Source organism: Camelus ferus, chromosome 10 (assembly GCF_009834535.1).
Source record: "Camelus ferus isolate YT-003-E chromosome 10, BCGSAC_Cfer_1.0, whole genome shotgun sequence".
In the NCBI taxonomy this organism is placed as follows: Eukaryota; Metazoa; Chordata; class Mammalia; order Artiodactyla; family Camelidae; genus Camelus; species Camelus ferus.
The window spans coordinates 7279420-7292533 of record NC_045705.1 but is presented as its reverse complement, the minus strand read 5'-3'; the positions used below and the strand labels follow the sequence as shown (position 1 = coordinate 7292533).

At 40.6% G+C, this 13114-nt stretch overlaps 1 protein-coding gene across 2 annotated transcripts in view; it reads right to left on the bottom strand.

Annotated features, from left to right (window-relative positions):
- Positions 1-13114, bottom strand: part of MAML2 (mastermind like transcriptional coactivator 2) — a 342622-nt gene that overhangs the window by 231407 nt on the left and 98101 nt on the right. The gene's annotated exons all lie outside the window — the stretch shown is intronic.

Below are 13114 nucleotides of genomic sequence, written 5' to 3'. Positions count from 1 at the left end.
TTCATTAATTATACTTCAAAATTTATCTTTTCTTTTAAAGAAAATTAAGATCTTAGAGGAAAAATAACTTTTGAGATCACACAAAGTAATTTTTACTTTGTCACGCTTATGTTTAGTTTACACTTGTGATGAACATGTATTCAAATTGTGTACACTTTGGATAAAATTACATTTTACCTTGAATACTTTAGCTTTTAAAGTTTAGATCTTGCCAGTCCACAGAAAACCAATTATATGAAGATCTTTGCTGTGACAAGATTAGGGACTTTGCAGTCATTGAAGGCAATAAAATAAATGTTATGGATTAATTAATAATTTATTAACTCTGAGTAACTTAATTTTATTATTCATGGAAAAATCACCAACCCAACAACAGAATATCCAGATGTGCGCAGTAATAATTAAATCCAGTCATTAGATATTTTGACTTTCAGTCATATAAGAAACATAACTTTCCATATTTTTTTTCATTTTGTCATTATAAATATATATTTGTCAAGGAAGGAAGACAGAGGCTATTGAACTGTCTGTTAGCCTGATTTATAACGTTTTAGTATTTAGACACATGCTATATGTGTCTGTCCTGCCCCGAGCCTTGCAAATGTTAGGGGGCAGGTCTGCTCAGGTGTTCTCCTCTTTTTGAAGCCGTTCTCAGTGGTCCTGCTCTTTTGAACTGTTTCTTTATGGCAACTGGTTTAGGTGCAACCAGGCTGGATTTCCTCCCCCCTCCCAGGAACTTAATTAATGTACGTGTCCAATGGGTAGTCTGGTTTACAGATAGGGATAAAAGAGTAAAGGACAAGAATACTAAGTTCTTTGGTCTCATAATCAGTTTCCTACAGTATTTTTGTGACAACCTAGGTGTACGCTTCAATATGCTCCCATATTTTATCCATAATATAGGAAGGAGTTACTTACGCATGTTAGAAACATGGAGCTTTGAAGTCAGACAATACTAGATCTGAATTGTAACTCCACCACTCACTAGCAGGGCGATTTATGTCAACTGTTTAAGCCTTAGTTTCTTGATCAGTAAAATGGTGATGGAAATACACTCATAAGGTTACACTGAGGACTAGAGATAACACATGTAAAGTGCTTAGAAGATAGTAAGCGTATAATAAATAGCTATTATTCTTATAATGTCCACATGCTTTAATTCTTAAAGTAGTAGTCTGTTCAGTCATTTAATAATCCTCCTATTCAAAGTCCTTTGGGTGGCTACCAGAAGGGAAGGGGTTTGGAAGGTCGGTGAAATGGGTGAAGAGGGTCAGCTCTATGGTAATGGATGGTAACTAGGCTTGTGGCTGTAATCACTTTGTAATGTACAATGATGTCCAGTTACAACTCTGTACACCTGGAACTTACATAATTAAAAAAAAAAACTCTACCAAAAAACACTTTCCACTGCCTAGGGTGTAACTTCTCATGACATTCAGCCACTCCAGTTGGTCCTTCCGGCCTTGAATTCCAGCCTTCCTCCCAGCCCATGACCATTCTGCCAGGAGACCTATGCTCTCCTACATCTATGTCTTTATCACCATGAGTTCATCTGTTCGGATGGCCTCTCGACTTCCGAGGGCCGGTTCAAGTGGCATTTCTCACAAGAAGTCTTCTCATTTTCCAATTTCAATGACCTTTCTTCTCCTTGTGTTCCCATAGCACTGTTTGTAACTTTACTAGAGAACTCATTTCAGTGAGCTTGGTATTTTGTCAGGTTCTGTGTATGCGTCCATCATTTCTGCCCCACCATCCCCTTCTCTGGGATAGACTGTGTCTTTTTCACCTTTTGCACATATGCCTGTCTCCTTCCCGCTGCATGTAACACAGTACTTGGTACAGGGTAGATGCTCTTAATTTTTTAAAATTTGAATTGGTTAAAACCTACTTCAGAGGGATAAAAAGAAAATAATAAAATCAAATAAAGGCCATTGTTTGGATTCTTCTAGTAATTGATGATTCTTGTTCCCACGATTATGAAATTTGTTGTTCTTTAAATGGCATTACTTAAATGTTAAAGCAGTTCGTGGATTTCTAGGAAAAGCACTTTGTCTGAAAGCACTTCTTATTGACAAATGGAACATTGTGATTTATTGTATCACTTAAAAAACATGCAATATATGTTAATATATTGGAAGAATTTCAATATTTAGGTAGTTCAGTTTCAAATGTCCCACAAATTCTTTGAGACTCTTCCCTTCCAAGGTACAACCTAATTACCCTACCCTTGCATGTAGTTGTGACTTAGTGACTCAGTTCTATTCTAAGAAACAGAATACAGTGGAAATGATAGTATGTAATGTGGGAAATTCACTCATATAAACGATCTCTCGTGAATCAGTCACTAATGGGGAAATCAGCAGCCATGTCAAGAGGACATTTCTAGCTGCTCTATGGAAAGGCCCACGTGGTGGGGTCTCCTGCCAACAGCCACATGAGTGGGCTTAGAAGCAGGCCCTCCAGCCCTGCTCGAGCTTTCAGATGACTGCAACCCCAGCAGCCAGCGTGGCTGCAGCCTCATGAGTTGCAGGAGCCAGAACCATCCAGCTAAGCTGCTCCCAGATTCTTGACTCTCAGAAGCTGTGTGATAATAAACGTTAGCTGTTTTAAGCCGCTACATTTTGAGGCAATTCATTAGTCAGAATAGATAACTGATACAGATATTATAGAAATATTATGAGCATTCTCACTGTAGATATTCACAGTTTTAAATCGATGATCATTAATTTCTGAGAGTGACAAGACAATGGGAGGCAGTTACCAAAAGTCATGGTCTGGAACCCACCTTTCCCCCACTGCAGTGGACGTGACTGTCATTCATTCTGTCAACTAGTTATTTAATAAATGCTTAATAAATTGTCTGCTCACAGGCAGTCACTATTCTAAGCCTTGGAAAGACAAAGACAAAACAGATAGGATGCATCTTTTTAAAGGCTTCAAATTCCAGGGTTCTCCACTGTCTTACTCTGCACGGATGATAAAAGACTGATGTCAATCTGAAGTCCCCTACCTAATTGTGTGAAAAGTTATTTGAGAATTATTTTGTGTAATGGAGAAAGAGGACGGGTGGAATTTAAGAAAAGGCTCTGGGCCAATTATGATTTTAGCAGGTAGGGCCCCAAATAATGCCCAGCCTGACAAACAGCTTCAGTCTTTCAAACCAAGGACACTTGTCTCGGGATGTGTGACAAATGGAGTTTTGTGAAACGGTCTGTCTGCCCGTAGTCTATGACACATACAAACAATCACTGTCACTAATGCCATCCTCAGGGATGAAGGACAGTGACATCAATGGCAGGGAAAATATTCCATTAGTAAAACAGCCCCTAATTAATACTAATCTGTTCCCTGGAAAAGCTGCTTTAGAGGAAAGATCTTCCCCGCCACACACATGCCAAACTGCTGAGCATTAATTTGGAAAGTTTCCCATTGAGTTTCAAGAAATATTAAAAAGCTTCACTTAGCAAAAATTAAAAATGAATCTATTTCTGAGCTCACATAATCTATAAAGATGAGATTTTTTTCCTGCCTTTTTTTTTTTAAACAGGCAATGTCAATTCCTAATTGAGCATATCAGGTAAAAGCAACTAAATTCTATTATTCTCTGAATTGACATTCGCTACCTCCTCTTTCTCTTTATCATAAAAAAATGCATTTGTTAAGTACCCAACGCATGTAATCTTAGAAACTGTAACAACACACACACTGACAGATGTGACCCTGGTTTCCTTAAGACCTTGAAAGCCACGTCAGATAAAATTAGCAGAAAACAAACAAGTTAAAAAAGGCATAAAGAACAGGGAGAGTATCTTCATATCGATTCATCTGGGAAACAGTAAGAAATGCTGGGGTCTATTGGAGAAGCTGAAACAGAAGGGTAGTTTACATTATCTGTCAGCAAGTATTCACAGCCTCAGGGATGCGTCAAGCTCTCGGCAGCCTCAGGGCTCTGGTACCCGCGAGTCTCGACTCAGCGCGTTCTCCTCTCTGCCTCGATTTCAGCCTTTAATCCTTGGATCTGAAAGTATGTGTCTCTTTCTCAGGGAAGCACTCGACCTCCCAAGATAATCTCGCATTTTCTTAGTGCGCAACCCTTTTCCTTAACACTATTTATTATGGCTCATGGTTCCCTTAATAGCAAGGATTTGTTCACCCTAGTACCTAGGCACTCTCTGCCCCATCACCTTTCCTTACTATTACCCATTCCAGTTCATAAATATATATATTTACATCATTAGTTCATGGAACACATGACTGTAAATTTCCTGCGCTACAGCAAGGTGGGGGGGGTCTCTTTTCTTCTTCTCTACTGCCTGGCACATGCAGGTGTGTAATACAGATGTGAATATATGGATCAATAAACGAATGAGCAGTTGAGGGTGTGTTCAGAGCTTGAGCTCTGAAGTTAAACATATTTGGGTACAGCCCAAATTCTCACTATCCAGTTATGTGACCTCTGGCATGTGTTTTTCCTCTCTAAGATTCAGTTTCCTCATGGGTACAGGGCAGATAATAATAGTAGTCTCCCCACGTGGCTGTCAAGAGTTTAAACAAGCAAATGCACACGATGTCCTTAGCTTGCAACCTGGCAGCGCACACATGCTTATTATTATTATTTTTGTTGTTGCTGTTGTTGTCATAACGGTCTCTGGCTCCGCCTCTGTCTGAGGAAAGCTGCTGAGCTACTGGACAGCCTAGTCTTGGCCATTTTTGGTTTCCTGTCACCTTTGATGCCTGGCCCCCTGCCAGCCGCATCAGCTAATGCACCCACCCAGCCGACTCCACCCCATTTTCACTCCCCCACCGCTCTGGCCATCACTGGGCCGTACTCTGGTTTCCTACAAGTCTTTCTAGATACAGTTCTTTGATTTCTCTTACTTTGATCTTGTACGACAGCACCCAGTTCCAAGGATTCACCATAGTTTCTCTGAAGGGAGATGAATTCACTCTCAAAAATGATTCCACTTTCCGGTGATTTCCAAACACTGTCCCCAGACCAACCACAGGTCCCCTGACACTCCTCCCAGGATGACTTCCTGCCCCAACTAGGACAGTGTCTGGCAAGAAAATGGATGGCTACTGTCCCCCTGCCCCTTGGGACATTTCAGCTTTGGGGACAAACGAGTTTAGTCACTGATGCTGAGGAAGGCCTCCTGCAAAGAGAGTGCTCACTTGCTCAGTCAGCCGGACCAGACCAGACCAGACAAGCCTGATTTGCCCGAAGGTCCTGGCTCCCGGACCCTCACTGTATTTATAAGTCTTAACAGTGTAACTGTGAATTCCATTCTGGTGATGTTGCTTCTGGCTGGCACACGGCCATGGTTTCCCGTCGTTCACAAGCAATTTTGAGGCCTGCTGATATGGGCATGGAAAGCTCTGGGCTCTCTTTTATGTAACCATGTGCCTGCCTTCTCCTGTAAGATTGTTTTTGATATCTTTTGAATGTATTAAATATTTTCTGAAAATATGGCTACTTCCTGTTGGGGGAAAAAAAAAGTGTTTTCTCTTCTCTCACCTCCCAAGATATTGCTTTGCAGAACACTCTATAAAAATAAAGAGCTTTTTACTGAGTTTGGGACTTAAACAAAGACAAAGAAAAAGCAGTTTCTAAGCAGAAAAATGCAACAAAGACTTTACTTCTTACCAAATAACTCAAGAATGTCTGAACAAAAACATCCCAAACCTGGCTGGTGCCAGAATTTCTCAGATAAATCAAGAGAGGAGAAAAACACAAATCCAGCCCCAAACCACCAAGAATCTATGAACAGCAAAAAGAAAACAACGTGAAACTGAAAAATGTTGTTAAATACTTAGAAGAATCAAACTGTAACCATTTCCTAGAAAGAGCAATTACACCTCTGAGTGTTTCCTAATTAATCTTCTTTTGGAAGCAGTTGGGAAGATCCTACAGGGGTCCCACCTCTTCCTCCAGTAGGCCTTTCCACAACCCCAGAAGCCACAGGCATCCTTCAAAGGTCACCACGCTCTACCTGACACTTCTTTATCCGATAATGCCTTGTGTGCCTTGTCATAAAGCATCTCCCACCACGGGTCTAGTCTTTCTAACTAGACTGTAAGCATCTTCCATATAGAATATGGACTTCCATTTGCATTACCCCCACAGCACCTACCATGATGCCTTGAACAAGAGACCAATACGTATGAATTGACTAACACACTTAAGAACTCACAAATGTTTTCTTTAAACCAACAGAGACTAAAAACCTGAAAGTGTACTTCATTCCATTAGACCACGAAAAACATAGAATCTGCTATGCCAGAAATTTTAAATGATTTGGGGCATTTAGTTCAATTTTTGGAGAAACTGTGGAATCTTTGGGCTGCCAAGAATTAGAGTCACTTGGTATTTACTTTCACATAACGTTCCACCTTGCAGACTCACAGACAGAGAGCAAAGGCAGGAAGGTCGGTGTGGATATGGAACACACAAATTTACTTGCTGTATTTTGGTATCCTTGATTCAGAGAAACCTTTTCTTAAACAGGAAAGTAGTATTCTTAGGGTGCAAATGTTATTCTTATCGGCACTTGGCAAGTTTTCAAAATTGTTATCCTCAACAGGAAAATGTGAAAATTGAAACAGCTTTAATAAACGTTTTTAATGAAATTGGGTCTTAATGAAAGATTTTCTACCATATGACTGTCCTTTGGTCCCATTTTTAGAAAGAAAATCTTGTGCTATTTAGAATATGCATATGATCACAACATTTGTGCAAAAATTTCCAGTTTACAAAAATACATCAAAATGCATTAACATATTCTTTCAAAGATTTATATCCTTTCAAATATATATATTTATAGAAACTTGTATATATTGAGTCTCAATTTAAATGCATTATTTCACTTAATGCTCTCTTAAAGATATACACACATTGTTCTTTTAATGAGTTACTCATATTTCTTTTCAATTTAGGAGACTGAAGTAGCTAAAATGTTGGAAGAATAGGACTGCATCTCATTTATCGTATGGCATCCTATATGCAGAGATTAAGACTAGATTATACGAGCTCTCTTTCTTCAAAATGGGTAAATGAATACACGGAGATGTTAAGTTATTTGCTAAAAAGCACAGAGGGGCAACTGTCTCGTGGATTTTCTGATTTTCAAGACTGCCAGCATCAGATTCTGTTGATTCTGTCTTGGCCAATCTGAGACCTGTGGAGGCCCCAGGTTCTCTGACTTCATCCAGGTATCTCTTTGAGGATGGCTGTCAGGTAACAAGCTGACACTAAGCTTAATATGTTGCGATGTCTGCAGAATAGATGCGATGCCTGCCTGGCTAATTAAAACCCTACCTCTCTACCCAGAGAGGGGCTTTGAAAAAGATCATCACACTCACTGCTGCACTTCCTTCCTTATTTAATGTTCTCATGGTCACATGAGATCACCAAATGCTCAGCTCCTGAGCTACACATCCATGTTTAGTACATCAGGAAAGAGTGAAAGATGTGTCTTGTGACTTTCATTCCAAACTTAGACTAGGCATGAGTATTTAATGACAAGTGAATGGACAGGAATGAGAAAGAGATCAAGACTTCAGTAATCTGAATTGATATCCAAGACAATCTGTTATCAAAAATTGCATATATAAGGGATTTTAATCAATGTATTTCTCTCTCAGTGAAAACTCTCCTGATTCCCGCAAGTAAAATCAATCATTTCCTCTTTCAGGCCCCACCCCTGTTCTCAGCATAGCACCCAAAACACTCCATTGTACCTGTTTTACACACCTGTCTTTCAAATCGAGAAGGAAAGGCACTGTGTGTTATCCATCTCTGTATCCCCATGAACTTCAAAAATGCTGGAACATAGTACATACTAAATATGCTTGTTTCTTAAATGCTGAATAAATAAATGCTTGTGCAGTCTAGGCCATTAGGAATTTTGTACTGGAGCTGGGAGATAATTACTCAACATATCATGGTAGCTACCGTAGGAAGTAGAAGAAGGCAACAGTGAGACATACCCTGAGGTATCAGAAATGACAGAAATGAGATTTCCCTACATACAACAGACCAGAGCAGAGATTTAAAAAAAGAAATCAAAGGCAAGAGACTAAGGCTTGACTGGAAACTAACCAGCTCTATTTAAGATCTTAAGAAAAAATTTACCAGAAGGAAAGAAGTTTGGCCGCTCATTGAGAGAGTCACAAAGTATTCATTCATACAGGCACTGCCTAGTGTCCAAGCTTATCCCATCACGGACACCACCTACCCAGCTCTGTGAGCAGGTATATCCTTATGGCTAAAATATATCACCAATCTCCTTGTTCTAATCCTCTGAACATTCAAATAACTTGACTAATCACTCTTGCATGGATTCCATGCTCACCAAGAGTTCTGACGGTTATAACTGAACTCACAAAGCTTACTCAGAGGTACAGGATGCCTTCGCCTGAGGACCTGAGTGTCTAGTTATACCAGTTGTCATGTTGAAAACGAACAGACGGGTGTTCTAAGCAGCCTCCGTGAATCAGGTGAGGTGAGTCTGCCTCTAGTCGACAGAGTAACATGTGATATCTTGACATTTCTGACATTGTGCTCGTGAGTCTGAGGGCCAGAGCCAGATTTTAGCAAATCCTCCAAGATGATCCCTCCCCGTGGGTGTGTCTGGCCTTCCCTAGGCATCACATCTCTGGCTCCCCGTGAGCCATTCGCCTTTTCTTCAAGCGGCTGCACAGATTATGTGCTTAACACTATGCTGTAAACCGCTAGAGAGTGATCCAAGGTAACGTATAATTAAGCGAGGAACTGTTTGGCGCAAACTTATAGTGCTAGAGAAATTCCAGAAGAGTAAGGATCATTGTGGTAGGCGATTATCCAAAGAGAGATTCCTAAAGGCCTATGGTCTTAAGAGAGGGACTTGAGGTCTGGGTAGGAGGTAGGTGGGTGGGAAGAGGGGGAAGGGAACTTCTAACAGGAGGACATGGGTCCATCCGGAATGCTGGGTCACATTATTAGCGTATTAGAACAGCAGGTTGGCCAACATGCCATCTCTTTACTGCCTTCAGAATAAAACCTGGAGATTGATATGTCTTCTTTAAGCTTCAAAATATAAGCACTCATAAAACAAAACAAAACAGAATGAAACTCAACATCCTATTATGTGCCTAGTTTCAGAAGAAGGATCTTAACGTTTTAATTATTTGCTTTTAAAGGCCAGTTTTTTTTTTAATGCTGTCATTTGTGCAATGAGAACATTTAAAGGAAGTTTGAAAGCCAACGGAGAAGGAAAAAAAATATCCATCACCAAAAGAAAAGCAAGTTTGAATCTTAAAAGTTATTTATTATCCCAAATTTGCTTTACAGACTAACCCGACCACAGGAAATGAGTGAGGAGTTAAGGTAATTAAAGTTCCAATAAAAGGAACTTTTAAATAGATAACTCTCTTTTAATTATTCTCCAAATAATCTTTACACAGAGCTAAAACTATTATTTTTGAAAAATGCAACCTTTATAGTGGGAAAAACTGAGATAGGCATGTGTGTTCCTCTATCCTTTATAATAACTACATGGAGAAGGAAATAAAAAAGAATTCAAATCTTGACCTCTGTTCTTCTGCCACATCAGTGTTCAGTGGTAGGAAAACAGGAAAGTGAAGATCAGCGAAGAGGAATGAGGAGGAGGAAGGGGGAAAGAGGAATGCGGGGAGGCAGGAAGGAAGCAAGGAGCCCGCTGCGCCTGCTCAGATGGCACGCTGCAGGCGGGGGCTCCAAATCAGAACTGAAGCCGCTTTCCCCTTTCCGTGCCTCAGTCAACACTGCCTCATCCCACTCTGTGCATCTACCCAGCCACCTGTTAAGTCTTGTCTCTGGATTGAGACCAGCAAAAACAACATAGTCCCTGAGGGTTGCTTGTCACACGAGTATGGGTATGGAATAGAAGAACCCCCCAGGTCTGCCTTAGTCAGGGTGCGTTCACCCGACTCCAGGATGTCATAGGATCCTGAACCCACCAAGCAGTTTCCATGGAAAGATGGTTTTCATTGCAGGCCAGCTATTGTGTTTTGTTTGTTTGTTTTAAATGGAAGTATAACTGATGTACAATGTTATAAAAGTTCCAGATGTACAATATAGTGATTCATAACTTTGTTTCCTTGGGGGGAGGTAAGTAAGTAAGTTGGTTGGTTGGTTGATTAATGGAGGTACTGGGGATTGAACCGAGGACCCCGTGCATGCTAAGCACACACTCTACCCCTGAGCTATCCCCTCCCCCATAGTGATTTATAATTTGTAAAGTTTATAGTCCATTTACAGTTATTATAAAATATTGATTGTATTCTCCGTGTTGTACAATGTATCCTCATAGCTTATTTTATACCTAATAGTTTGTACCTCTTAACTCCCTACCCCTATACTGGCCCTCCCTCCTTCCCTCTCCCCACCGGTAACCACAAGTTTGTTCTCTGTATCTGTAAGTCTGTTTCTTTTTTGTTATATTCACTAGTCTGTTGGAATTTTTAGCTTACACATATAAGTGATATCATACAGTATTTGTCTTTCTCTGTCTGACTCAATTCACTTAGCAAAATCAGGCTATCATTATGGATGTAGGTAATCTCTCTGATTTGCCTCCTAAAGATCTGTGTCTGTTCCTCTGTCTGTCTCTCACACACACACATATATACATACAAATGTCTGCACACCCATACAAACTGAAGAAACTTCAAGATTTCTTTGTCCCAAGAGAAATTTTACTTAGAAATAAAGGTATCTTTTAGATAAACGACTTCATTTTCATTTCTTAATGGCTGCTAAACTGGAAAAAAAAAAAAAAAAAAACTCTTTGGAATCCTGTTTCCAAAAAAGAGATATACACTGAGATGTTTAAGAGATTATGCAAGTTAACAAAATCAAGCAGTTGATAATAGAAGACCTCTGTTGAGAGTGTATTTTAACTTCTGAAAGGCATGTGAAAACATCAATCTTCCACGTTTAAGTGGAACAATAGTGACATAAGGACAATCCTGAAGAATGACTCTTCAATACTTTGAAATTCTCATAAACAACTTTTTTTCTCAGGAAAGCTATAAAAATAGTCAGTTTTGCCTGAGTCAGAGCAATTTTATCTAACTAATAGCACCCTCCGGACCTTTGAGAAATTGACATTCTCCACGACAGATCAAATTCGGATGCAGCTCATAAAGAAGCTCCCAAGGAGACCTTCATGCTTATTTTCCTCCTTAAGATCTAGAGTAGAGGTCAGCAAGCTATGGCCTGAGGGCCAAATGAGGCCCACCGACTGCTTTTGTAAATAAAGTTTTATTGCAACACAGACACACTCTTGTTTACATATTATCTATGGCTACTTTTGGGTACAGGGTTTACGGGTTGAGTAGTTCTGACAGTAACGATATGGCTCACAAAGCCTAAAGTATTTGCTCTCTGGCCTTTTACAGAACAAAGTTTGCTGGCTCCTGATCTGGGGGAACTGGCATCACTCCTTTAGACTAAGAGTCAGGATACCTGACTTTTAGACTCCACTCTGCCAATAAACTGCTTTACGACCTTGGGCAAGTAATCACTTCCCTCAGGGTTTACTTCTTATCTATAAAAGGAGGGCTGGCCCAGGTGATCACCTATTCCTTACAAATCCCCTCTAAATTTCTCTGTTCCGAGGGGGTAAGACCTTTCTTTCCCCATCATATAGCATTTTACAGAAATCCAAATCAATCTAAAAAGAAGTCTTTCTCCAAAACCCCAGTTTACAGGGAAATGGTTCACATCATTTCAAGCATTTAACAACCCAGCAATCCCTCCTTGCTACCGTATCACGGACATGCCAGAAAGCTGCAGATTAGAGCTGGAAAGCGAATGTAAACAGCAGTAAAATCTGTTTCAGACAAGGCAGCACATCTGGCCCACACTTTCCTAAAACAGATGCGCTGCCCTGCGTGCGCCAGAAATGAATGCTCTTTTCTGTCATGCTTTCGGTAAGTGAGCGCCCTATCTCTGCTGCAGCTCCGGGATTCCCAGGAGTCCTCACACCCAAAAAGCACTTTGAATTGATGACAAAAGCAAAACTTCTTTGTTTCAGTCGGAGCGGGGCTGTGCACTCTCACAGCTTGGGTGCTCCGGGCACAGTCGACGTTACACAATTTCTCTCTAGACACTTGACACAGGGCTACAAACTTAATGAAATGATGGTAGAGCAAGAATAGCTTCCTCTCTTCCAAACTCTCCCCAACAACCAAAGGATCTTGTGCAATTGCTGTCTTGACAGGACAAAATACTTGAGATATTGTGTGACTCTGAAACCAAAACCATGTAAAGCACTTTAAACAGAGGGCAGAAAATGCACTAGATCTCAATGCCAACGGCTATGATTTTAAAACCAACAAGCCTGGTGTCTTTAAAATAAACATTTTCCTCTCATTTCTTTTCTGCCTGGAAAATAAAGGTGTTTGGAGGTATCACTGCATCTCTGAACCAGAAATGATTGGTCCTTGGTCGCCCACAGCCTGGCATTTTGAGTAAGCAACAGCGTATACAGAATTTAGAAAGTATAATGAACGTTCACTCACATAGAACACTGTATTTCAAAACAGAAACAAGTACCCAACAAATGGGGCCCCCTGAGAGCTTTTACAAACCCAAAGAGAACCAACCCTACAAATAACATTCGGAACTTGGTTACCAGAGTCTCGTACACATCTGCTCAGGTGTGCTGAGCTTTCTGCATTTACCACACATTGCAAAGTCTGGCTGGCCCCTTTGTTCTCCATACTGCCTTTCTTTGCAAGGAAAGGACCCTAGTGCATACCGTCTGTCATTCTGCTAGATCATCTTCCCAAATCCCCAAGAACAGCACTATCTGCTTTTCCCTCTTACAGACAAACCTCTGAACTGGATGCTAATATTTTGCAGACCAAGCATGAGCCAAAATGGATTAAAAAACCCAAGCTGGCATATCTGCATCAGTCTAAGGAGTTTCAAAGGAGGAACTGCAATGTTAAGCTGATTACCCGAGCCGTGCGCTCCCTTGCCCCCGCCCCTCCCCCCGGAGTTCTGTATTTTACTGTACCTTCTCCTCTTGGACAGTCAGTATTTCTCTCATCCTCTCGGATCCCACTTAAGTCCCATCTCTGTGATCAC